Source organism: Rattus norvegicus, chromosome 11 (genome assembly GCF_021556685.1).
Source record: "Rattus norvegicus strain SHRSP/BbbUtx chromosome 11, alternate assembly SHRSP_T2T, whole genome shotgun sequence".
NCBI lineage: Eukaryota > Metazoa > Chordata > Mammalia > Rodentia > Muridae > Rattus > Rattus norvegicus.
This window is the reverse complement of record NC_141544.1, coordinates 84,572,640-84,600,404: the sequence shown is the minus strand read 5'-3', so window position 1 is coordinate 84,600,404 and position 27,765 is coordinate 84,572,640. Positions and strand designations below refer to the sequence as shown.

Below are 27,765 nucleotides of genomic sequence, written 5' to 3'. Positions count from 1 at the left end.
GCAAAAAACAGTAACTAATACAGGTTCACACACACACACACACACACACACACACACACACATGCACATGTGCACACGCGTGCGCACACACACACACACGTACTCACACATAAGCACATGCACACACACAAATACCGCCTCCACCTTCACCACCCCAACCCTTCCCCCTCCCCCACCATCACCACCACCTACACCGGCCAAGGCTCATGTACTGACTGAAGTCTTGGTCCCTGATGAAGCTCCTCACAGACAGAGCTTCTCGGAGTTACAAGATCGTGAGAGTTTTGCCTTTATCAATGTATGAATACATTGGTAGATTCAAAATTCAAACAGATTATAGAAAGCAATAGACCTGTGGAGAATGGGGATTTTTTTTTTTTTTTGAGACAGGGGGTGTGGCTTTGAAGGACATATCTTGTCTCCCGATTCCTTGCTCCCATGATGCATCTGCATAGTCTCTATAGTATCCTGCTTCACCTCAGAGCCAAAGCAGGCAGTCTAGCCAACCTTGGACCAAAACTGCTGTGCTCAGTGACAGGTGGCCTTACCAAAATCTCGCGCCCCCACCCCCAAGTGAAGCAAGCCCTTGGGGGATAGGAGACATCATTATGGGGATGTGTCTGCTTAACTCTTTCCATTTCTCAGTAAGGTGGAAACTATTATGATTCTATTTTACAAGTAAGAAACCAGCTCCAGAGTCGTTAAGCAAGTTTGCTAAGGTCTGAGTGCTAATTAGAAGCAAACTCGAGGCCCAGAACAGGTGTGCTTGGACCCAGACCACCAAGGTCTTATTTACTGTGCAGAAAGATACAAACGGTCCAGAACCAGCACTCACCAGGGAAATTAGATGTTTCCTGCTTATCAAGTGCAAGACGCTTTGTCAGGCTTTACACATGTTGATGTAAGTAAACAAATTACTGTGGTTTAAATCAAAATGAGATTAGGCCTTTACCAAGTGTTGAAAGCCAGAGGAGGGCAAACAGCACTGCCCTTAGCTCTCTGCCCTCTCCGGGCTCCTCTGCTCCCCTCATACCTCTGGGGACTGGAGGCCTGGCAAGCTCCTGGCTTTTACAGGCAGCCTGAACTCTCGCTCTTCTTCTCACACTACCTGGTTCCCAGCATACATCAGTCATAAGAATGAGTCACATCCAAGAGTAAGGGGGAGGGGTTGTTTGTGTGTTTTTGTGTTGTTTTGTTTTAGTTTGGTTTGATTTCTTCCACCTTATTCAGCTAAATTTAGAACTATTGTCCTAATTCCCTTTCTGAACAACAACAAAAAAACAGAGAAAGAAAACAAACAAACAAAAAAACCATAAAAACCTAATTTACTATCTTTAAGAAAACTAAAGTTTGGGTTTTTTTTTTTGACACAGGAGCTCAATGGAGTCAAATCCATGTAACTATGGGCAATGAGCTAGAATAATAAGTTCAGGCTACTAAACAAGAGGAGAAGAGACCCCAAGAGAAAGTTACTAAAACAAAAAAAAAAAAGTCGATTTAGAAAAACTATACTTAAAAAACCAAAGACATTGATCTAAATGCTTTTCTGGAAAAGTTGGGAAACAAAGTTTTCCAAAGTTGTATAGATGTCAAAATAAAGGAGCTTGTCAGGGGGTTGTCCCAGAAATTGGGATTTTTTTTTTAATAAAAGATTCATTTGTTTATTTTGCATATATTAGTGCCCTATCTGCTTGTAAGCCTACACACCAGAAGAGGACGTCAGATCCAGTCCAGACGGTTGTGAGCCTCCTAGGAATCAAGATCTCTGGAAGAATAGACAGTGTTCGTAACCACCCTCCAGTCCTGAGTGTAGATGGGTCTTAAAAGGATACATTTTCACCCACAGTTATATGGCCATGTGGAACCTGGAGGTTTAGGGGGCAGCTTAATTGATAGTGACCCCCTCTGGAGCATGGGCTAGTGGTGGCTTCCTTCTTTCTTCCTGCATTTATTTAAAGCTTTATTAATTAATTATTGTCATTATTTGGGGGGGGTGCCCGCAGAAGCCAGAAGAGAGGGTCAAATCCTGTACAGTTGTCAGTACAGGAAGTTGTGAACTATCTGAATTATACAGAGAATGTAACTGGTTTTGGTCCTTTTTATGCAAGAGCAGGAAGTACTCATAATCACTGAGCCATCTCTCACACATTTTGTTTAAAAATTGCATATGATGAGCCTATGTACATTTTATAATCTAGAAATATATGAAAGTTATTATTTTAATTTAAAATTACCACCAGGGAAAGAAAATGTGTGAGTGTTAATACTCACTAATTTAAATCTATGTGAAAGTTTAAAAATTCTAATTGAACTGAAATAATAAAAGCGCTAGTTAAGAATAATCAAGAGGGCTGGAGAGATGGCTCAGCAGTTAAGAGCACTGACTGCTCTTCCAGAGGTCCTGAGTTCAAATCCCAGCAACCACATGGTGGCTCACAACCATCTGTAATGGGATCTGATGCTCTCTTCTGTGTGTCTGAAGACAGCTACAGTATACTCAGATAAACAAATAAATAAATCTTTTTAAAAATGTCTAAAAAGGAAAGAAAAGAATAATCGAGAAATTACCAGGCAGTGGTGGTGCATGCCTTGAATCTCAGCACTCATAGACACTGTGAGTTTGAGGCCAGCTTAGTTTACAGAGTGAGTTCCAGGACATCCAGAGCTATATGGAGAAATCCTGTCTTGGAAAAAAAAAAAACCCAAGAAATTGATAAATAGACCATTAAGTTATACTTAGTCTAAATTTTGTAACAAAGTATTTGTAGTGAATGCATCAACAAGAAATTATCTTCCTGCTTGCACACATTTACAAAAAAAATGCATAAAAAATTCTTTCTCCTTTTAGGAACTGTTGTTTAACCTTGAGGAATGGAGCTAATTGTCACCTTTGAGAATCAAAGGGAAGTTACAAACAATAACCCTTCCCTCCAAAAAAAGAAACAAAATACATGTACCCACACAAAAATTAAGAAATAAACTTCAGTGCTTTCTGGTTCCTAACTCTCATCCATTTCGCCTTCCTGGGTCCCAAGAAACATAGTTGACTAAACTCTGTTTCATAAACTTTCCTCCTTCCCTCCCTCTCTCTCCAAGTTGCACTAAGAAGCATTTAAATCTCATAGATGAACGGAAAGCATAGGACAATGGATATTCATATGTTTAGCAAACTGTCTTAGGCTTTCCACTGCTGGGAAGAGTTGCGCCGTGACCAACTCTTAGAAAGGAAGACCTTTAACTGGGGCTGGCTTACAGTTTCGGAGGTTCAGTCCTCTATCCTGGTGGGAAGCATGGCACTGGTGGGTGGCACTGTGCAGCAGGCACGGTAATGGAAGACCAGAGAGCTCTACGTTTATCTAAAGGCCACCAGAAGAAAACCGTCTTCTACACTGGGCAATGCTTGAGCACAGCACCTCAAAACTCACCCCCAGGAGCACAACCTCCAACCAGGTCACACCTACTCCAACAAAGCCGTCCCTCCTAACGGTGCCACTTCCCATGGGCCAAGCATATGCTAATCACCACACAAATCTTACATGGATTTAGCAATTCCATAGTCCTTTCCTATTTTTTTTTGTTTATTTATTATTTACATAATTTGAGACAGGGTCTTGCTATGTAGCCCAGGTTAGCTTCACACACAAAATGCCCTTAATCTGAGTGCTAGGATTAAAAGCGTACACCACCATACCCATCCGGCAATTCTGTATATTTCTATTTTAGGTTGATCTATAATACATTTGCCTGAACATTTAAATATTGAAGACATTAGTGAACCACCCATAAATACTTTAGTATGTGTTTCTAAAAATAAAAGTATTTTTCTTTCCAACAACAAGTCAATGACATTTAGGCATATCAACCATATTTCCATTATATCTGCAGCTGAAAATCTTTGTGGCACAACAAATACAAGAGTATGAAGAACCATAAATGATGTTCTGCAAAAAAACAGAAGTAGAACTCTGTCTTGTCTCTCTATGGGATACCAGGGCATCGACCACCTTCCCCAACACAGTACAGATCAGACATAACATTGAATCAAAGCCAGAGTGTTTTTCTTGGTGGACAGCAGCTCTGGCCCATGTATCCTTGCAGGGTTATTCATGCTCTGACCTGGGAAGGGTCGCATACCACTGGACTCTAAGGGCAATGCAAATGCTCCTTTCCCAGGAACAGCATTGGAAGCCAATGACCTACAGCATGGTGCCCTAGATCCCAACCATTTATGTCTGTCACCGTCCTTGCTTTCACTACCAAGTCCCCAAAACCCCCAGATGAGCAAATGGCTTGGCTGAACTCAACCACAGATCTGGCTGTGCTATTATCAGCCCTTCTTTTATGGACTGAACTTTGATTCAGTCTGTTGGCTCCCAAGGATGAGTTTGAGATGCCAGGAAACTACAGTGTCTCAAGATAAGAAGCATATGCCCTACCTCTGCCCCGCCACAGTCCCCATATCAACTCCTATCTTGCCTTTCAAGATCCTCTCAGCCCTCTGAGCTTAGCTCTGTCTACAAACATTCTTTCCCTGTAAACTATACACATTTTAAAGGCTTGTTTTGTCTCAGCGACTTTTCTATTGCTATGATCTGACAGCCTTTAGAAGAAAGGGTGTGTTATGGCTTAGAGGTTCGAAGGGTGGAAGTTCATGACCGTCATAGTTGGGAGCGTGGCAGCAAGTGGGCAAACATGGCACTGGAGCAGCAGCTGAGGGCTCACACCCTGATCCATACAGCAAAGAACACACTGGGGATGGAACTGAGTCTTTTGAAACCTCAAGGCTGGCCACAGTGACTTAATTTCTCCATCAAGACCAGACCTCCTAGCCCCTCCCAAATAGTTCCAACCAACTGGGAACCAAGTATTCAAACGTAAGAGCTGTCTTAGGGCTTTATTGCTGTGAAGAGATACAGCGGTCAAGGCAATTCTTATAAAGGCAAACATTGACTTGGGACTGGCTTTCAGTTTCAGAGGTTCAGTCACTATCATCATGGTGGGAAGCATGACGGTGTGCGGGAAGACATGGTACTGGAAGAGCCTAGGGTTCTATTTTGACCCAAAAGCATCCAGGAGGAGACTCTGTCACATTGGCTAGACTTGAGCATATATATGAGACCTCAAAGTACTGCCTCCAGAGTAACACACTTCTTGTAACAAGGTCACATCTCCTAATAGTGCCACATGCCATGGACCCAGCATTCAAATCAACATAATAGCCTCTGGGGATATTCTCATTCAAACCAGCACAGTTTGATAGGGGATTTGTATGCACATATAAGGGTAGATCCCTGTGGAAGCCAGAAACATCAGACCTTCCTAGAGCCACTGCTATAGGCAGTGGTGAAATTCCAGATGTGGGTTCCAGGACCCAAGCTCAGATCCTTTGCAGTGAGCTTCTCAACCACAGAGACATCTCTCTAGCCCTGGTGCTGCTTTGACATTGTTATTTAATTATTTGTCTTTTTCACTAGACTGAGTCCCTCAAGAGCAAGAGACCTGTCTTTTTTTACCTTGCGTCCCCTATGGTGGGTTGAATGCAGGTTGAATTTCTGTGCGAGACTCAGCACTTATTAAGTAACCTTAGTAGGAGTGGAAGTGGTCTTCAGAGATGCAATTAAGTCTTCCCGGTCAAAATCATCTTGGTTTGCTAGGTGGCATTAAGTCCAATGACAAGTATCTGTCAAGACAAGAGATACACACAGAGGAGAAATTCAAGGAGGAGAAACCTGTGAAGACACTGGCAGAGGCCAGAGTGGCACCAGTCACAATAAGCCATAGAATGCTTGGAGCTGCCAGAAGCTGGAAAAGACAGAGAAGGGCCCCTGTCAGAGCCTAAGGAAGGAGTGTGGCTGCCAACACCTTCACTGCAGATTTCTGACCTTCAGAACTATTAAGGAATAGATAGGTAGGTAGGTAGGTAGGTAGGTAGGTAGGTAGGTAGATAGATAATAGATAGATAGATGATAGATAGATAAAAATAGATGGTAGATGACAAGTGGATGATAGATAAATAGATGATAAATAAATGATAGAGATAGACTAGATAGATAGATAGATAGATAGATGGTAGAGATAAATAAATGATAGATAACAGATATATAGATGATAGATGATAGATAAATATAGATGACAGATAGATGAATGATAGAGGATAAACAGATGATGTAAATAAATGATAGATGATAGACAGATAAACAGATAGATGATAGATAGGCAGATGATAAGTGACAGAGAAATGGATAGACAGACAGACATAGAGATAGAGATAGAGAGATACAGATAGATAGACATAGATAGATAGACAGAGATAGATAGATAGATATAGAAAGATAAATAGACAGAGATAGATAGATAGACAGACAGAGATAGAGAGATAGAGATAGATAGATAGATAGATAGATAGATAGATAGATAGATAGACAGACAGAGATAGAGAGATAGACAGAGATAGATAGACATAGATAGATAGAGAAAGATAAATAGAGATAGATAGAGATATAGATAGAGAAAAATAAATAGACAGAGATAGATAGACAGACAGACAGACGACAGATGACTTTGTACCTCCCATGGAAAACTAGAATGCTAAAGAAGAAGCTAAAGTGCATCTGTCAGACTGAATAACTGAAAGAGCTGAGCCCGTGGCTTTGCACCTTCTCCAGACCCCACAGAAAGGAAGGCATCCCCGAAGGCCGCTGGACTCTGGTTAACTAACACCTAAACCCCACTATTCTTGTGTCAGCTGAACAATTTGTTCCTTTTAATGAGGTGCTTTTACCTCTCTGCTTATCCATTGTCCTTCCCTCCCTGCTTTTACTGTAAGTGAATGGGTTGACTTTTGATATATTGCCAGAACACAGTAAATTATGAGTCTCTTTCTTTAAGGTTGGAAAGGCGGGGGGGGGGGGGGTCGTTCTACTTCCCTATTCAGTTATTTCAGGCAAGGGTGGGAGCAGTTTTTATGCCAGCAGCATCCTGATTTTGATTCAGGATGTGCAACCAAAGGCAAACAGTTCCTCTGTAAATTCAATCGCATAGGAAGAAGCAAAGGCCCAAACAAGAAAGGCCGGGTTCTCTTTGTGTGCACAGCCAAGGGGCCCTGGGAACCTGGCGAGGGATTGATGCCCCATCTTAAGCAAAAACAAGACTCAAAAAGTGATCTTCTAGAAACTTCTGCGTGTATGTCACATAAGGCTGGGGCAGATCTGGCCTTACAGAACCACCCTCTGGACAATTTCAAACGTACTGGCATCCTTCTATAGGTTAAAAGGATGGAGGTTAACCAGAATTAAAACATATTTGGTGCCTGTGCGTGTGCGTGCGTGCATGCATGCGTGTGTGCATGCGTGCAGGTTTGTACATGTGAGTGCAATGCCTACCTACAGATGCTGGAAGAGGGTCCTGAATCTATTGGAGCTGGAATTACAGATGGCTATGAGCTTCCATGGTATGGGAGCTGGGAATCAAACTTGGGTTCTCCATAAGATCTGTAAGAGCTCTGCCTGCTGAGTCATCTCTCCACTCCCAAGTTTTTGTTTTTTTCTTTGGTTGGTTAGTTGGTTTGGGTTGGGTTTTGTTGGTTGTGTTGGTTGATTAGTTGGTTGTTTTTAATTATGTACAAAACATTCACTTTTAAAAAATTCACTTTTCTTCGGAAAAATTTCTGTGTATAATTTCCATGGTGTTGTATCTACAAAGGGTGCAGGTGATGACACCCATGGGCATTGCCCTTTTAGAGAATATAATGCAACTCAGAATGGAGAGATTTTGCTCAGTAAGTCATGACCCAACAACGGATTGAGCAATCAATTTAGCAAGAGGTACCAGAGTTTTGTTTATCCAAAGGAGAAGGTAGGGGATCGACCTGAGTACATTGCACATATTTTGTAACAGTCTTACATGTCCGCCATCGCCTCTGGCTTAGGATAGAAAACGTACCTTCCATTCTTCTATTATCTAAAATGTGTAGCAGTGACTGCCTTAGGAAATCTGTTCCTTTAACCCAGAAAGCACCCTATCACATCACCCAATTCTTACAAGCTCTATTTCCTGTCCCATGGGGAAATTCACCAGGAACAATTTACCATGCACCTTGAGAGAGGGACTGACATGTAAAAGCCAGGAGTCATATATGTTCCTTCTGGTTATACCTAAAGATCAAGCCTTGGTCTTCATTGCTGTGCCTTGGCATAACCTCACACAACCCTACCATCCTCGGTTTGTTGCCAGTTGCTGTGATAAATTACTCTGATAGGAGCAACTTAAGGAAGGTTGAATTTATTTTAACTCCGGATTCCAGGTCCTAATCCATCATTATGAGGAAGTCAAGGCAGCTGGTAAAGCAGCTAGCTACACCCACAGTCAAGAACATAGGGAGAGGTGCTGGAGAGATGGCTCAGTGGTTAAGAGCACTGACTGTTCTTCCGGAGTCCTGAGTTCAAATCCCAGCAACCACATGGTGGCTCACAACCATCTGTAATGAGATCCGATGCCCTCATCTGGTGTGTCTGAAGGCAATGACTGTGTACTCATATATAATAAAAAAAAATCTTAAAAAAAAAAAAAGAACATAGGGAGAGTATGAACAAGAACTTCATGCTCACTTTCTCAATTCTTATACAGTCCTGGACCCAAATCTAGGGAATGGTGCCGCCCACCATGGGCAGTTCTTCCCATCTCAATCAACAACGTAATCAAGATAAGCCCCCACAGACATGCCCACAGGTCAACCTGATCCACACAACTCCTCACCGAGACTCTCTCCCCAGTTGTGGTTTGAATAAGAATGTTCCCATAAGCACAGGTACTTGAACTCTTGGTCCCCAATTAATGGTGCTGTTTGGAGAGGTGGTCACTGGGGTTGGACCTTGAGAGCTTGCACTTTAGCTCTACTTCCAGTTTGCTCTCTCAGCTTCATGTTTGTGGTTAAAGATGCGATCTCTGTTTTTCATCTAACTGCCTGCTGCCATGTTTCCTTCCTCTCCTGCCCTAACTCCATTCCAAATTCTCTCTGTCTCTGGATCCATGAGCCCAAATACACTCTTTCCTTCTAGACGTTGCTTCAGTCATGGTACTTTATCACATGACAGAGAAATAACTAATACAGCAGGTAAGTTTAGATTGTGCCAAGTTCTCAAAACTAAGCACCATACCCTCTCTCCCCACCCCACTCTTCCTTAGCTACAGAGGGTTTTTTGAGGGGGAGGCAAACTTTTTTTCTTTTTCTTTTTTTTTTTTTTAAAGAGACAAGATCTCACTATGTAGTTCTCACGGGCCTGGAACTCTCAGTGTACATCAGCCTGGCTTCAAACCAGAAATCTACCTGCCTCTGCCCAGATGCAGGGTTAAAGTGTGCACCACCATATCCAGCCTAGCCTTTTACAATTTCTGATCCAGACAACATACGGAGTTCGTAAATTTACTCTTCGAGGAGAGAAATGAACCGCCTTGTTCCTATCACCATTAATCTTCTTTAGTTTTCTCTGCCAATGGTCCAATCTCCCTCACAGCCATTTGACCCAGGGGAAGGGTGTCCTGGTCTCCATTAAAGATTTTTCTCTCACTTCTCAGTTTGCTGATTCTCATAGCCCCGCAATCCAATGTTCTGACAAATGCCCCACGTGTGCCCCATCCCCTGAACACCTGCCATGGATTTTTGGGCAGGCTTTCTGATGGTCCATGATTGAAGGCTAGACCTTCGGTGTTCTAATCGCAGGATTACAGCTGGGTTAGCCAAGCGGCATCGACTGGAGCATGCGCGTGGGCGACACTGGACCCGGGCCTGAGTTTTGGTGTAACGCCGTGCTATCTATTGACATTGAGCAAATTGCTTAACAGGCAAGCAAAACAAACTTTGGAAATATCAGGCTGAAGAGGATGCCCACCCGAGAGGAGTTGTTGGTTGTTCACTCTCCTAAACGGCCAGGGCTACCTCAGGAACAGCCTTCAAAATGCCATTTTATTCTTTGCGTCCCCTCAGAAACCTGTGTTCGTCAAAGAAGAAGACACATAAAACGGAGGCCTCTCGGGAAAATAGAGCAAGTCTAACGGGCTAAGTGATTCTTGACAGCTTAGAACAGCAGAAAGATAAAGGGGAAGGGAGGGAGGAAAGCAGGAGAAAAATGCTAGCCCTGGGCATTTTTCAATATGATAATGATACTTCAATAGATAGCACGGCGTTACACCAAAACTAAGGCCCCGTTCCACTGGTGCCCACGCGCATGCTCCAGTCAATGCCGCTTGGCTAACCCAGCTGTAATCCTGCGATTAGAATCCTGAAGGTCTAGCCTGGGCTGTAGATTCCCTTACTGCTGCATGAGCACAGACCAGGAGAAAATAAGCCTTGTGGTTTTTGCCAGCAGTATGGTCTTGCTCGCTACAGCTGAAATCCATTCAGGCCAAAGGGCACGTGTAATGGGAAGCAACCATGCAATGGAGCACACTGCCCTGGGTATTCTCTCCTACCTGTTCTGATTTGGATCTGAAACATCCCCCCCACAGGCTTGGGGGACGCTTGGTTTCCCAACCTGTAAACTTCTTTTGAAGGAGTTTGAAGGAGTTGAAGTGAGTTAGAGCCGGGCCAATGGAAGCTAGCCTTGGAAAGCTATTCCCGCCCTTCCCCGCACCTCCCACAACACACACACACACACACACACACACACACACACACACACACACACACACACTTTAGTTCTGGCTTGTGTTTTCTGTTTCGTGGGCCACCACCGTACTGGTTACTTGTCCATTGCTGTGATAAGACACCACAACCAAAGGCAACTTGAGGAAGAGACCGTTTATTCCGGTTTATGATTCCAGAGGGATGAAAGCTGATGATAGGGCACGAGCAAACCAGCATCAGGCACGGTGGCAGGAGCGTGCCCGCTGAGAGCAAAATGCAAAGCAGAGAGGGCAAACTGGAAATGGCTGGAATCCTTAGCCGCTCAAAACCTGCCTCCAGTGACACACTTCCTCCAACAAGGCCACAAACTCCTCAACCTCCTCAAAGTGCTCCACCACTTGGGGACTAAGTATTTAAGTGTATGAGGCGAGCCTATGGGAGATATTATTCTTAGTCAGAGCAGCACAAGCACAGGGGAATAAACCCTACCTCACATTTCTGCCACCACACCTCTACCATGTCCACACATTATGACCACAGACTGGAGTCCGTCTGAAACCGTGAGCCCAGACACATCTTTCCTGCCTCCAGTCTTTCCTGTTAGATATTTTGCTAACAGACAGCAATACAAAACAACCAGGACACCACCCAAAGAAAGGACTCAGCACCCAACAGCACCGCAGCTGTGCTTGAGAAGATCCCATCTTATATATGGGGCTGCTTTTCTGAGGGAGCATCAGGAAAATGCCACTAACTCTGTCACAGGGCCTAGAGACATGAGTCAGTGGTTAAGAGCACTGGCTGCTCTTCTAGAAGTTCCAGGTTCAGTTCCCACATGGCAGCTCACAATTGTCTGTAACTCCTGTACACCCCCACACAGACGTGCAGTCAAATCACCAATGTGCATAATATGAAAAATAAAAGTAAATCAGGTTTGTTGTAAAATGATTCTTAAGCCCTTCACTGGTTTATCTGTAGCAGGTTAATGAGAAAAATATTAGCATTGCCATTTTCTACATGAAAGAAATGTGGACATATAATTCAGATAAAAATATATGTCACTAAAATATATGCACAATTATTTATTAATGATCAAGAACATATGTAAAAACAAAACATGTACACCCTGTCTTAGTCAGGGTTTCTATTCCTGTACAAACATCATAACCAAGAAGCAAGTTGGGGAGGAAAGGGTTTATTCAGCTTACACTTCCACATTGCTGTTTACCAACCAAGAAAATCAAAACCGGAACTCAAGCAGGTCAGGAAGCAGGAGCTGATGCAGAGGCCATGGAGGGATGTTGCTTACTGGCTTGCTTCCCTTGGTTTGCTCAGCTTGCTTGTAGAACCCAGGACTACCAGCCCAGGGATGGCACCACCAACAATGGGCCCTCCCACCTTGTTCACTAATTGAGAAAATGCCTTACAGCTGGATCTCATGGAGGCATTTCCTCAAGGGAGGCTCCTTTCTCTGTGATAACTCCAACTTGTGTCAAGCTGACATACAAAACCAGCCAGTACACACCCTAATCACTTTTGTAACTATTGATTACAAAAGGAAGATCTAGTATAGAGATAGTATGTCATGTATTCCTCTCTACTGACAGGACCTGAAAGGATAAACCTTTCTGAAGGCAATCTGGTACTACAAACCCATACTTATAGCATCTCTACGCCCTTCTGATACTAATGTCAACCCTGCGACTATACCATGGGGAAATAACAGATGTGTAGACACGTATATAAAGTTTCTCATCACAGTAATTTTTATAACAACAGTGAACAGCGACCTAATGGACTAACGGTAGACTGAGTATGCCGGGGTGATGTGTCAATATGGGGATGCATCTTAACAGTGTTTGGGAAATTGGTAATGGTCTGGGGACATGTAGGTTATACAACTAGGTGTGGGCTTAGAAAATCTCAATGTCGCCAAAAGGTAAAGAAAGGCTAGGCTGGAGGGAAGGAGGTGGACGTGGTACAAAAGAGATGGTTTCGTGACAGGAAAGAGACCCATGGAGTGTCACTGCAGGGAGTGTCAATGTTAGGTATCTTGACCACTTAGGGTAAAGGTGGTTACCTCAGTCAGGAAAGAGATAACACCAACAGAACTAAACACACATGCATATGCTCTCTCTCTCTCTCTCTCTCTCTCTCTCAAAAATTATATTAAAAATATCTTTTTAAAATGACCATAAAGTTGTGAATCAGAAAATATTAAGAGTTTCTCCAAAAGGTAATTCCTGGGAAAACCAGGATGGGCATAGCTGGACACTGAATTCTTCTCTGAGTTTTCTGGTCACCAAGGGCAAGGCAATAAGGTCTTACTTTAAAGGATGCCACAAGCAGAAATGTGGTATTCCGTAATAATTAGCACGTCTCACACTCTGACTTTTTAAAGCTTCTATAAAATTCAGTAAATCAAGAACTTTCTTTTAGAAAAGAACTCTCCCGGTTGGGGATTTAGCTCAGTGGTAGAGCGCTTACCTAGGAAGCGCAAGGCCCTGGGTTCGGTCCCCAGCTCCGAAAAAACCAAAAAAAAAAAAAAAAAAAAAAAGAACTCTCCCAACATCAGCATTAATACACAAGCCCACAGAAACATGTCCACACAGAACGGGTCTCATGATGTCTTACATTGTGTTCTAGCTCAGAGAAGAACACATGTTTATCACATATAAGACTCGGGGGTTCAAGTTTCAATCGCTAGTAAGCAACATTCACAGCCGAATTCAACTAACTACAAAACAGGTGGTTAAGAGGTCTAAACCTGCGGGCTTTTTTCAAAACTGAAATTCAAGATTCTAGGCAAGGACGCAGCCAAAGAAATTCATAATGCTGCCCGAGAAATCTAAAATACTCATTTAAAGACGTGAAACTTGGAACCAGGAGAAAAGAGGCTTGCCCCAAACGTCTTTGGAAGCTCTTGCTTCAGTATCTACATCAGCATGCTGGGAGAGCACGCAAAGATTTCAAAGACAGGTTCCTGTGCACTCCATTTGTGTGACTAGATTTCTGACTTTCTTATCTGCAGTTCCAGGGCCATGCTAGCTGGGAAACCAAGAATGGTTCATTTCTTAGCCATGTCAAGGTTCTTGCTTACTGTACTCAGTCTGTGCTGATGATCTACTCAGAGATAGTACGATTAAGGCTTGCCTCCTTCCTGGTTGTGTGCCTACATGCTGATGGGCGTGAGTGGATATGGCTTCAACATCTGGCAGCCATTGGTCACAGGGTTGAGTTAATAGGACCCTGGTTGGGAAAGAGGTTTGCTAGTAGAATTGGGCTTGAGTTTTGCTTTTGCTTTCTAATGTTTCTCCTTTTCATACTTAGCAAAACAAAACAATCACAACCACCTTAGCCTTAGTGAAGCAGGGCTCATTCATAACCACCTTCAGGCCTATAGCCCTCCCCTAAGTCTGATGATTCAACAGTCTGGACTCCATCAATTTCTTCCCTCGGAGGCCTTTGAAATAGCTATAATTAGCCCTTATCTGATCATTGGGATACAAGAGTGTCACACACAGGGGTCAAAGGACCATAACCTGGGGGAGGTCTGTCTTTGCATCAAGGACTACAGGTCCCTCAAGCAAAGACTGTTTCCTGCTAGCCTCTTGCATAAAGTTGGCCTGGTCTCCTCAGCTTCCAACCATGAAGCAGGCTTTGGCTCTACCGACCTTCAATGAACAAGTGTCTGGGATTCCTCCCGGAGTGCTATGGGAAGGGACTCCGCTGATGGAGAGAACGTGGGGCTGGAGGAAGAGGGCCGGAACAATGAGCGGAGCAAACAGAGAAGAAACCAGGAAGGTCCCTGCTGATGGAAATGTGTGAGCCTGCTCATCCTCACAGCTCCCCAAAGCTACTCAGTCTGCTTGGAGGTACGCTGCCCCGTTCAGCAACATCACTCTGGTACCTGGACATCAGTCATAGCAGAACTATTTATACCATGAAAATCAGTAAAAATCTACAAAGGAACACTCCCTCCTCTCCTCTTCCCTCCGCCCTGAGCCCTCTGTGGAACATTTCCCAGCACATAGCAGCATCTGCACACACACTGCATGTGACCATGCCATACCCTGTGAGGGGTGATGAGAGCCATGCCCCACCCCCTCCAGCGGCTGCGTGTTAGCTGCTGACAGCCCTTACAAACCCCTCTCCAGGAATTGCCTTAAGCTCCAAGGAACAGTCATATCCCCGGCCTGCTCCCTTCTCTGGGGCAATGTCCTTATCAACTAGTCGCTTCCGGGGTGGGACACACACACACACACACACACACAGAGAGAGAGAGAGAGAGAGAGAGAGAGAGATCCATCCTGCATAGTAAAGGGAATTATGGCTGACTCTACCACAACCAGCATTCCCTTCTGGCTTCCGCTGTCGTAAGGGGGAGAGGGGAGACACAGTGGCACTGCCTCTCTCCTTTCCTCATGTGATTATGTTTCCTTGATATGGAAGGACGCCTGCGCTTCTTTTCACACCCAGCGTTCAACAGTGTCCTGAGCGAGTTTGAGGACAGGGCTTTCCTTGAGCCTTTCAAGTCCACCTAGCATGGTGATGACAGTATCCGGGAAGCGAGGGCAGAAGGAGCAAGGCTTGGAGTCAGCCTGGGCTCCGTGGTGAGTTCAAGGTCAGCTTGGACCATAGAGTGAGCCTCTACCTCAGCAAGTAAATGTGAAACGCAGTAACAGACATCTGGCCCAACTCTCTAAGAGAGAGATTATCCTCCTCCTTGTTTATTCTTCCTCACCTGTTCCTATTTCTCTTTCTTCTGCAACTCCATATGGACATCTTAGGTCCCCCGATCCGGTTTCCTGGGCTTTGATCTCTTGATTTGGTTCCTATGACTGGGCTACTTTTACATTTGGTTTTCAAAGCCACTTCTTTTTAACTCACCCAACAGATTATTTTGGTTTAGGGTGCATCTGAGTTCTAGGATGCCTTTTAAATTTCTTGATAGTTTTTTTGTTTGCTTGTTTTTTCTTTTGTTTGTTTGTTTGTTTTGTTTTGTTTCTTAACGTTCAGTAGCATTGTTTTCTTAGTGGTTTTCTCTTCTCCTCTGGCCTGATCCATGTGTTAGCTTCCAGGCAGTTCCACTAGGCTCCTCCAGGGGCTTAGGGAAGGCATCACCTGCTGCAGCCAGATGGGCTGTGTATAAAAGGCCTGTCCAGCACTCCAGCTCTCTTTCTCTCTGTCCCCACGTGCTCCCAGCCAGTCTCTTTCCTCCTCTGTGCCCATCCTCTTCTCTGCCCACATGGCTCTGTTCATGTCTGTCCATCTGTCTGTCTATCTGCATGTAAGTCTACTCATCTGCCTCACCCTTTCTCACAAGCCCTCAGACCCTTCCCTTCCCCCAGATCAAACCCCTTATACCAGATCAGTTGCATGGTGTGATTTCTCAGGGGGACCCCTAGGCGTGGGCCCACCAGGTACCTCACCGCATTATAGTTCATATCATGGAGACATCGCTGCCCTCTGTGACTCAGCCCCTGAAGTTCCAAAAGCCTGTCACTAGGAATGAGTCTTAGTCACTTTTCTATTTCTATGATAAAACAACAGGACCAAAACAACTTTAAAAACTTAGGCTTTATTACTTAAGAGTGTTTTTGCCCGCATGTGTGTCTATGCACCACATTCATGCTTGGCACCTGTGGGTCAAGAGCCTCCGTGTGGGTGCTGGGAACCAAACCTGTGTCTTTCACAATACCTTTGCCCTTAAACACTGAGCAAACCCTCCAGCCCATGACCCAGACAACTTACAAAAGAAAGCCCTGGGCTTGTGATTTCGGAGGGTCAAGAGTCCACAATGATTGGGTGAAGATGTGGTGACCAGAACTTGGGTGAAGATGTGGTGACCAGAACTTGTGAACGCTCACATCTTGATCCACAACCAGGAGCCAGAGAGCACGCTGGGGATAATGAGTCTTTTAAAACTCAAAGCTCGCCCACAGTGAGACAACCCCCCCAAGGATGGAGGTGTCACCTAAATCTTTAGCAGACAAGTTCCGCCAACTGGCGACCAAGTATTCAAACAGATGAGCCCGTGGAGGCTGCTCTCATGCAAACCACCGCAGAGGGAATTGCTTCATGGGCTTTCGTAGCACACGGGGCCCCTCCAGTCGCCATGGAGGCATCAGGATGAGGAGCTCTACTGTCTCTTCTAGTCCAGCCTCTTCTCAGCTGAGTTGGTGAGGGTAGTCCAACACGAATGTGGACTGGCCTTTCCCCTGGGGCCATGGATGTGAAAGGCCAAGCACAGGCCTCTGGCATCCAACCTCTGGTACCCAGAGAAGGGATCCCCATCCCAGCCATCTCTGCCAGGCTCCATCAAACCTGGGATAGCCTTCTATAATGGTGTAAATAGAAAAGGCTCCCCTCTCCTGGGCTTGTGTATTGAATGCAGGGTCCCCTGCTGGAGGCACTGTTTTGGGAGCTGGGCCCTAGCTGGAGGAAGTGATTCTGCCCTTGACACTTAGGCCTCATCCTTGGTCCCATTCTTTCTCTCTGCTTCCTGTCTACCACCAAGTGAACAGTTTCAGCCATAGGTTCCCATAACGCCCTGCCTCATCACAGACCCAGAACTGTGGACCGAAACATCTATATCTCTGAGCTACAATAAATCTCCCCACTTCAGGTTTTCTGAAGTGTTTTGTCACAGCAACAAAAGGTCTAACATACTCTCACTTCTCCAGGGTCTACCTCCATTGGTCCCACCAGGAGAACTGACTATCAGCAATGAGTCTACCACACTGGCAAAACCTAGACAACCCCCAAACGTCTTTTAATAGAAAGGACACACTGGCTCTGCTGGCCCTGGCTGAAATGATTTAACATGTGCTTTCCTCTGATTTCTTTGAGAGAAAAAAAATCTTCAAAGTTGTAAGTGTTAAAGAAATACCCTGGGCTCACTGGATTTCCTTTAAAATTGCGTTTATGGGCCAGGAAGATAGCCCAGTGGGAAAAGCTGTATGCCTCTAAGTCCGACAATCTTAATTCAAACCTCAGGGCCCACAAAGTAGAAGGAAAGAACCAACTTGCCCTCTGACCTCCACATACATGTTGTGGTACAGTTGTGCGTGCACACGCAGATGATAAACAAACAAGCATGTCATTTTAAATTAAAATTGTGTATATAAGGGAATAAAGTGGTTGAAAAGGCAGCGTATATGGGTGTGTTTTGTGTGTCTGTCTCCCACATCTACAGGCATATTAAATAAAAACAAAACCAAAAACGTGTGCATGGGTAAACACCACATTGCTATCATTGGATGCTATGTTTATAAATATCATATCTTTTTCTTATCTACATCATTTAATAGTTCCTATTGATGAGAGACAAAAATCATCATTCTGCCCAGGAGCTCACTCAGCAAGACACATTAGAAGGAGACCCTGTTCAACTCTCATGAACGTTTTCAGAATGGAGGAGATGGTTAATCAAAGCTTGGAATTTCCATCCCAGAGTCTAGAAAACGAGCTCACCAGTGGACTCACCAGGCTGATGGTAACCTGAAGAAGCAAAAGACCAGAGTCACCTAGGAAGGACCCCACCTAGGATGGCCCTGAGCCAGGAACAAAGTTCAGAGGCAATGATCGCCCAAGTTGCTAGGTCTCCTCCCACCATCTAATAAGAGTACAAGTGTCCCGTGTGGTCTTTCAGAGCAGAATGACTCCCTGACTGTTTTGACTCCAGCACCAGGCAACGTTAAGTTACCTGGTACACAGGAGCTGCTCAGCAAACTCTGGTTGGCTAAATTCATTCTCTGCTCACTTGGTAACACAGCGTGTGTTAATAGACAGTTCTGCTGTGTTATGGCTGTCCTGGGGCTTGCAATAATTCTATCAAGACTGGAGACTGAAGTGCAAGTCGTACGGGGAAGACTTCCGTTCAACAGGAGGGCTCACGCTTAAGGTTCTGTGGGAGATCTTGGGCCCTGTTGGTTCATACAGAAGATTTCTTTTTAAGGAGCTAGGCAATGGGTGTGGCCCAGAAGGATTTGTCAGTCTCTCCAGAGACAGTGACGTAGAATGGACTGTATTGGCTGTAGAGAGAGCTCAAGGTTTTGCAAGTATCCTTCTGATTCCAACCGTATGGCAACCTCAGTTAGGCAATATTATGTAAAGTTGTCTGTTTTTTCCAAAGTGTTTCTCTGCCCTGAGGTCATCTCCAGACCTATTAAAGTTCCCCTTCAAGATTGCCAAGTATGATTCAAGGGAAAGATTGGGTGTGTCCTTGCAGCACTCCCCAGGAAAGCACATAGGTGCTGTGGAATTCCTACAGAAGAATCTGGTGGATCCGTGTCCTTGATCTGTCCCACAGTCATCTGGTCTGGCCCAAGGAAGAGATGCTTTTGCAGCACCGGTAATATTTAAAGGGCAGACAAAAATTCTACAGAACTATTAGCCTCTCAAGAGGGAGAGAACATTAGAGACATAGTCTAGAGGGCTGGGTCTGAAGGCTCTCTGCTTTTACTGTTTGGCTCCTCCTGAGCATGTCTGGGGTGAGGGTTGGACAGCTTGTGGTAGCAGGGCAGCTCTCAGGGAAGCTTCGAGCAGTAGTTTCTTAATGATGACCACAGAAGGGTTTGACTAGTTTCGGAACCAGAGTGACCACATGTGCACATACCAGCTAGAGAGCAGCTCCGGTCTGAAACCACTTCTGAGCCGAGCTGCCCCTCTGGCAGAAGCTAGAACCCCATTGCTGCAAGCCACATTTTATGGAGTTCTTTTATTAGTCTCCCATGTAACCCATAGCCACATCATAAAATTAAATACCCCATTCTGTACATCAAGTCCACTGACTTCTTGAGCCCTGATTAACACTGGGCTTTTCCTTCTGGGGTTGTATTACAGTAACATTGTAACTGACAGCGAAGAACTCTTTGCTAGGAGCAGTCAAATCCTTCAGGCTCACAAGGCTTATTCTCAAATCACAGTGTGTCACGGGGTGTGTCCCTCTTTCTCTGAAGTCTTTTTTGGCAGCTTCTCGATAACCCTGTCTGTATCTTTTATCCCTCTTCTCCTTCCATTTGACCTCTCGAGTTGACTTAGAGCCGAGTGCCCCTAGTGCTTGCCCAGAGTCACAGGTCAGGGTAGCCCCAGCTCACCCCTGAGATTAATTTAGCCTGTGGGTAATGTCCCAGATGGACAAGTTATCTTTAGACTGGCAGAGGTGGAGAGTCAGCCCAGGCCGTGGTGGTGCAAACAGCAGAGTTGGGAGGTGAGGGGAAGGGAGCCAGTCCCCTACCCCTAGCCTACAATGTAGCATTCAAGTGTGCTCTCGGCTGACAGAGAAATAAGAGTCACTGTGCTTTCCAAAACATGAAGAACAACCGAGAACAGTGGTCTGTTTCTCTCCCTCCTATGAACAGAAAAGATGCCTGCATTGTGGGTCAGCCACAGAAAACCTCAAACACATGTCCTTTAAAAAGAGCATCGGGCTAGCGTAATTCCCGGCCTTCCTTGTTCATATCTGTTTACTGCTTGTTCATTAGCTTTGTTGCCTGCAGGTGTAAAGTTTTAAGACGTTAAGAAAAAAAAAATGTGTGGAGAAAAAGCTCCACGGAACACTCATGTGGCTTGAATTAAGGAAAGGACCGGGAATATTCTATTTTAAAACTGGAGCGCCTCAGTTCACTTCAGGAGCCCCAAGGACTGAACTTGCTCCGATAGCAAGAAAATACTAGACTTTACCCGAGGAGACACTAATAACTCGCCTTATGATCGCACTCGTTCAAGAAATGATTTGGCCGGTCTGGTGGCCCAAGTCTATAATCCTAGCTACTTGGGAGGCTGATTCGGGAGGAGCACAAGTTCAGGGCTGTCTGGGCTACAGCGTGAGTTCAAAGCCAACCTGGGCAACTCGGTGAGAACCAGTGTCAAAAACAAAGGGGGGAAATGAAGAAGATGCACATGGAATATAGCTTAGTACCTAGCAGGCATGAGACCTTAGGCTCAGTTCAATCTTTAGAACTTTTAAAGAGAAGAAAGAAAGAAAGAAAGAAAGAAAGAAAGAAAGAAAGAAAGAAAGAAAGAAAGAAAGAAAGAGAGAAAGAGAGAAAGAGAGAGAGAGAGAGAGGGAGGGAGGGAAGGGAGGGAAGGGAAAGAGGGAAGGAAGGAAGGAAAAAGGAAGGAAGGAAAGGAGGGAAAGAAGGAAGGGGAAGGAAGGGGAAGGAAGGGGAAGGTAGGGGAAGGAAGGGGAGGGAAGGAAGGAAGGAAATAAGGAAGCCTAAACAGGTGGAAGGAGGGAAGAGAAAAAGCCTTTTTCACGCACTAAAATCCTTCCCTGTCACAATGTGTACCCAGAGCCTCCTTTTCAGCCTTCATTGTAGAACAATTCATTAAAATCTTTTTTTGTCCAAAAACTTCTGAACACTTGCTGGTTATTATTAGCGTAAATCCAGAGCCTAGGCTGAACTTGAGCTGGGTCCTGACATGTCTGAGCATGTCTGACAGCTGTGTGAGAGGCCCTCATCTCCTGGGAGGTAACCTGCACGCTGTGGGACAGGAGACAAAGCCCCAGTTAATCCAGGAAGATAGTCTTCGATGCCAAGGAAGGGCAACTGATTTCAGTATCCTTTCGTCATGCAAGCTTTGGACTCCTACCAAAGTCCCATTGGGAGCAGTGAGACCATGGGAAAGAATTGGAAAGACGACTTAGTAAGACCTTGTGTGAGGCAGAGCACAGAGAGATAGAGCGTGGAGCTCTGACACCATCACACTGTAGGGGGAAAGACAGGGTCTCAAGTGGCTGGACAGCCCTGTAGGACCAGGCCCCAGGGATACTTGGCCTAGCAAGCATTGCTTTAAGAAGGGGCGTAGCACCCCTGGAAGGTTGTTGGTACTTGAGAACCCAGGAAGAACAAGCTTACTTTGGTATGGGCCTCAACATTAAACCTCTTTGTAGCCTTTCCTTCTCTGACTGAATGGTGCTGGTTGCAGGGGCCGAACAGAGTTGCCTCTGCTTGCTCTTGTATGACGACGCAGGTTCTCCTCCTCATTTCTACGACTCCTCCTCCTGCCAATGCCACATGGCAGAGTGACCACAGAATGTCTGTGAATACATCGGTGAGCGTCTACTCGCCAAATAATTGCTGTTTCTCCATTGGTGATCGCCCCACGAGCCATCCCGAACGTCTCTCCACACGGAAATGGCTTAGCAGTATCTATCCGAGCTGTTTCGCACCCACCTTGTCTAGGTAGTGAGACAGAGGTCCAGACCACAGTGGTCCACGCTGTCTTAGTACCTGACATCACTCAGAACATGAAAGGCTAGATCTACGATTCTCAAAACCAATGAACTGCAGTCCTCATATCCAAACCATCAGGTAAACATTGCCTACAAATAAATCAACTTTATAACAACCTTCAGGGTCATCATAAAAATACAAAATGTTGACTCTTTGAAGAAAGAAAGTATTGAGAGAGAGAGAGAGAGAGAGAGAGAGAGAGAGAGAGAGAGAAAGAGGTGTCTCACATAGCCTAGGCTTGCCTCAAACTCATTGTGCATCTACAGACGCTGGTTTTATATGATGCTAGAAGTTGAACCCAGGGCTTCACCCCTGCTGTGGGAATACTATCAACCAAGCTTCATTCCGAGCTCTGAAGTTCTCATTGATGAGAACTCGTACTTTGGAGGGTACAAGCAGTATATGACTGGGCATGGAATTCTCTTTGTATAACCACTTTGGCTGATTGTTTGAGACAGGGTCTCACTCTGTAGTCTTGGCTGACCCAGAACTTGCTACGTAGACCAACTAAGCTGTCCTGGAACTCATAGTGATTACAAGGCCTGCCTCTGCCTCCCAAGTACTGAATTATTTTATTTTATTTTATTTTATTTTGAGTTTGATTCCTGTTAAATCAAAATTGACTCCTCTTTTCATTTTATGGATCTTTTGTCTGCATGTCTGTCTGTGCACCTTGTTCATGCCCGATATTCACAGGAGTCAAAAGAAGGCGTCGAGATGCCCTGGAACTGGAGTTATGGAGGACAATTACGAGCCACCATGTGGTTGCTGAAAATTAATCTCCGATCCTCTGGAAGAGCAGCCAGTGCTCTTAACTGCGAAGCTGCCTCTTCATCCCCTAATTCTACTCTTGAGAGTATATTTATATATTAGTCTTCAGACTAATCTTCTAAAAATCTACTTTAAAAAAAAATCAGGGGCTGGGGATTTAGCTCAGTGGTAGAGCGCTTACCTAGGAAGCGCAAGGCCCTGGGTTCGGTCCCCAGCTCCGGGGAAAAAAAAAAGAACCAAAAAAAAAAAATAATAATAAAATAAAAAAAAAAATCAAAACAAAGAACAACACAAAACCCTAACCCCCTAAGCGATGGGCCTAGAAAGTGCCCTTTTGCGGATGTTATACCCCGTAGGATCGAATGTCCAGCATGCCCTGGCTCCATGGAATGGCTCGCTGTTCTCCAGATGGATTGCACAATGACCGGCCTGGCTCATAGCCCTCACAACACTCTCCCCCATAACTAGGGCAACATGACTTCCGTTTGTTGACTGGTCGCTAGGTCCAGGCCCTGGGAGGGATTGTAAGGGCTAGCAGCTTGGATTACTTAGTCTCAGCCGGCCTGGTTGCTAGGTCTGTTCTAGTCTTTGTGCTCTCTTGGCACAGTGGTCTAGGCCTTCCCTGGTGAGGACACAGATGACCCTTTTTAGCCTGCCTGGTCTTGAAATCCACAAAGGGATAAATACGGAACCTCCCCCCATGACATACACACCTATGTATTCACCAACCACAGTTACCAAACACCTCTTGTGTGTGACATAGCAAACCCGGGTCAAAGCAATATGAAGGGAAAAACTTTTACCAGGGAGGTCCGGTAATACCTGGAGCCCAACTCCAAAGGGCTCTCAGGCAGAAAGGTAGGTTTGGGGTGAGGGGGCCAAAAGGAAGGACTGATGTTAGGGAGATAAAGACTGAGCCTGGGGGGGGAGGGGGAATCGGGTGGTTGATAGATATCTGAGGAGCTGGGATTTCAGTAGCTTGCAAACAGAATGCTCCAGATCAAGGAAGTAGTCTATGAAGGCAACCCCACCATCACAGAATTCAGAATCACTGGCCTTCTGCCCTCCCTCCCGCTCCTTAGAGAAGCAGAAGGGGAAAAGACACCCCACCCCCACCCTCACCCCCCAGTCAGTTTTAAGCAGGGCTTGCTCTGCCTGAAACGCCTACCTTCCCACCACCGTGTCTAGCGAGCATGGAGTTCTGTGAGTTATATTTCTCTTTGCCGTGATGTAATACTTAGCAGCTCAAGGAAGTAAGGGTTCACTTTGGCTCATGCTCTGAAGGAATGTCATCAGGACATGGAAGGTACTGGGAGCGTGAGGGTCACTTTGCATCTCCCTTAAGAAACAGAGAGGAACGCCAGTGTTTAGCTCCTTCATAGTCAGTCCAGGCGCCCAGCCCATAGGAGGGTGCTGCCCACATTGAGGGTGGGTTTTTCCCTCTTTAGTTACGACTCCCTGGAAGCGTCCTCGCAAGCCCCAGCTATCTTATCTCCTAGGTGATTCTAAATCAGTCGGGTGGACAACGACCGCATAACCCAGCCCCACCCACCAGCCACCCCTGGTTCTCAAGACCATGACACCTCAGTGACCTTCTCCGGCAGGGCATTAGAGCCTTCCACCGCTCTCAGACATTAACGGAGTGGGCTCTGATTCTATTTATTCAGATTAGCGTGTGTGTGTGTGGGGGGGGGGGGAGGTACTGGGGGAATCAAACCTTGAGCCACCACCGAGCCGCACTTCCTGCCACTAAGGTCCAACTGAAGTTCAGCCACTGCCTTTCTGAGTCATTTTATATCACTCAGTGAAATGTTCTGGCTAGGAGTGTCACCTCCCTGAGGTCACCACAGATTAAGGAAGTCAGTAAGACCCAGGCAAGGGCCAGCCTCGGTGCCTGCTTCGGAGCTTTATAACCCTAGGCTGTGGGTTACACTGTAATCCACCCTTTGAGACTCTGAGAGGCCCCGGACCGGAGCTAGTAATCCCGAATTTATCTCTGCAAGCTATTAAAGGTCTTCTCACTGCAGAGATTCGAGTGCCCAAGGAAAGGAGGGGCCCAAAGGCACACTGAAAGAACAGGGAGGAGGAAAAGTTTAAAAAAAAAAAAAAAAAAACACGGGATCGGAGCTGCCACATTCAAAAGAGAAATGGCTCCCGAGTCCGGGTCCACGGCTTCAGCTGGGATCTGGGCGCTGGATTTTCCAGGCTACCCTGCGCCCGCCCCGTGCCGGGTCACAGCGCGGACCTCCCACCCACGCGGGCCAGCAGCCGGCCAGGCTGGGCGCGGCAGGAAGGCGAGCCAGCTCCCGGCACCCTGATCCTTAACTGCCGCTTCCAAAGTCCCGGCTGATCCTAATCAGTGTGGGAAAGGAGCGCCCGGGCCCAGCCCGCCGCCGGAGACGCCGCCTCTTTTCATAAACTTTATCGCCGCGGTGCACAGCCCCTGATAAAGCACCATAAATAAACGAGCAGGCCGGAGTGTGCGGCTGGCCGGAGGCTGCCTGAGCGCACGCCCTGCCTCGGCCCGCAGCTCTCAAGGGGAAATGAATCATACACCAAGCTCAAGAGGGATCCGAGTTCCCCCCTACCCCCTGTACCACCCCCCTGCAATCTCAATGCTATAAATAAGAATGGAAGCCTCCCCCTCCTTGGCAGTATTCAGAAAGACTAGGAGTTTCCTTGTGGCTGCCGGCCACCCTTTTGGCCCGGGAGCTAGGAGTGTTCTTGCTTACCCTCCTGCTTCAGGTCAAGTTCCTTGGGCCTGGGTTGAGCCTGGGCATGTGGCTCCATTATCACAAATTCCTCTGGCCCTTGCACAACACCCGGGCTGGAGCCGGGAAGGGAGGGTCGAGGAAAGGCTTGAAAATCTCCGATGGCAGGTGATCAAGAGAAGTTAGGTCCACAAGATCAGCAATGGACCCTTCTGCTTGGTTAGCCTGTTACAGTCGAGCCACAGGAGAAGCAACAGGGTGTCGGGCTGGTCTGGGTCCAGTTGACTCAGGCGGAGGAAGAGTGAAGATTTAGATGGACAGGAAAGGAAGGGGGCCTTCCTACCTCAGCCCACCCCAGGGAGAATGTGTTCAAAGGCTCCCAAGAAGCTATTCAACGTCTTTTATCCTCCAGTCCTTAAAAATATCTTTTAACTTTATTTTCTTGTTTTAAATTATGCATATATATGCCTGTCTGTGTGTATATATGTGCACGTGAGTGCAGGTATCCCAGAGCAAGGCATCGGCTCCCCTGGAGCTGGACTATAAATGGCTATGAGCTGCCTCTGTGGGTGATGGGAACCGAACCAGGGCCCTCTATAAGAGCAGTATGAGCTGTTAAGTCCTAAACCCTCTCTCCAGCCCCTAGTCGTGGACATTTCTTTTTTTTCTTGGTGAGTCTCTCCGTTAACCAATAATACCTCTTGAAAACAAGCTTGTGGTCTGTGTCAGAAATCTGGAGACATCTAGAAAGACAGGTGTTTGGCACAGTGTGTGCCAGCCAGCTCAGCACTAATGCCCGGTTTTCAGTCTTTCTGATCCAGCTGCAGCCACCTGGCTTCTGTGGTCTCCTAGCCTTTGCTTCTCCCAGGGCCAGAGTTTCCTCGTGTGTCTGATGCTCTCTAAAAGCTCCCGCAGCTTTCCTTGTCTCTGGAAAGCACGTCTGTCCTTATAAATAAACTCTTCCATTTCTGGGCTATCTCACCGGAGTTAACTCTGATGAAAAACTGCTTTTGGCTAACTGGAAGAAACCAGAGCTGGGAGAGTTTCCATAACTGATCCCTGCTTGAGGTGAGCACAAGAAGGTCCCTCGTAGTAACTGCTGTTATCCTGTGACGGGGGGGGGGGGGGGGGGAGCTAAAATATAAACGCCAATAAACTCTACCAGCCTCGGCTCAGCTCTTCTCTGAGCAAAAGTATAAGCTTCGCTGTGGCGAATGGCTCTGCTTCCTGTGGAAGGGAGGCACCAATCAGCCCGAAGCATCTATTCCAGAGAGTGCTAATGCTCTCTTCAGTGGGGGCAGAGTTGGGGGTGGGGGTGGGGTGTCTCTGGTGCCAGAGGACAACCTAAGTGTCCTCTGGCTGATGCTGGAAGAACGGGTTGGGTGCCAATCCTGCTAGACATGGCTTAGAAGAGGAACTTAGTGAAGTCGGCTGTGAACAAAGGGCTGGTTCTTCCAGGCCCCATTTGTGACAGACACTGTATGTCCCTGGGAACATGCGGCCCCAGACTGCCTTCACTTCCTGCTCTCTGGACAGAAGGGCACTCAGTCTTGTTTCCTTCATTTGCATAATGTCAAAAATGAGTCACGTCGTACTGTCATTTGTTAAGAAATATTGGCAAGAGGTTCCAATCATGGTCGGAGTTCAGTCCTTAATAAGGAGCAAGCCCTAGACAGGACTCGGTCCCTGGCTTAGCATCTGGACATGATCCACTCTCTGGGCCTCAGTTTCTCTGTCTCCGTAGCTGGAAGATTTTAGATTTCTTCCGGCTCTGCATTACAGTGACGCTGCTGTCCACGGGGGTGGGGAAGGGAGGAGTATTTGAGATGAAGCAAAACTTTCCAGAACAGAGATAGGTAAGGAAACACTTGAACATGTTTCTTCCAAAGAGTGTTCTTGCATCCGATTTCGCCTACTATTAGAAAGACTGGCAGTCAGAGAAAACACACACCAAAATGGGGGCTTGAACCTCCACAGGGACCCACTTGCTGTGTTAGCCGGTTCAACACTGTGATAAGATACGACTTAGAAGGAGCAAAGTTTCCGTCTTACTGGGTTAGGTTGTTCTGTTTGCTTCCAGGGCTTTCAAGCATGGTCAGCTGACTGCACTGCTCTAAGCTTATGACGAAGCAGAAGCAGCACGGCTGGAGGGCACAAGGAAGGAAAGGCTGCTCATGCCAAGGCCATAAGGGAGCAAAGAAAACTAGAAGGGTTAGGGTTAGGGCCACGCTATCTCTTTCCGGGGCATGTGCTTCCTCCAATAAGGCTGTGCCTCCCAACGATGCCATCATAGTATGAATCCCTCAAGAATGGATTAACCCACTAGTTAGTCAAAGGCCTCGGGATTCAATAAATTCTCAAATGACTAAGCCCGCCAAGCTGGATAGCAAGCTTTCTACACATAAGGAGTAGGAGGCAG

General features: G+C 46.1%; 1 long non-coding RNA gene across 23 annotated transcripts in view; it reads right to left on the bottom strand.

Annotated features, from left to right (window-relative positions):
- LOC102547530 (uncharacterized) overlaps positions 1-27,765 on the bottom strand; it is a 153,770-nt gene that overhangs the window by 102,348 nt on the left and 23,657 nt on the right. For 6 of the 23 annotated variants that reach the window (XR_015633564.1, XR_015633580.1, XR_015633578.1 and 3 more), the window contains exons 2-3: positions 5,514-5,680; positions 2,569-2,680 (exon numbers count right to left, since the gene is read on the bottom strand). This is a non-coding gene — a long non-coding RNA (uncharacterized LOC102547530). Of the gene's footprint in view, positions 1-1,310; positions 1,766-2,568; positions 2,685-5,513; positions 5,681-23,803; positions 23,975-24,352; positions 24,406-25,367; positions 25,401-27,765 lie in introns of those variants that run through there. The other 17 variants (XR_015633563.1, XR_015633562.1, XR_015633566.1 and 14 more) reach the window with 6 other exon arrangements.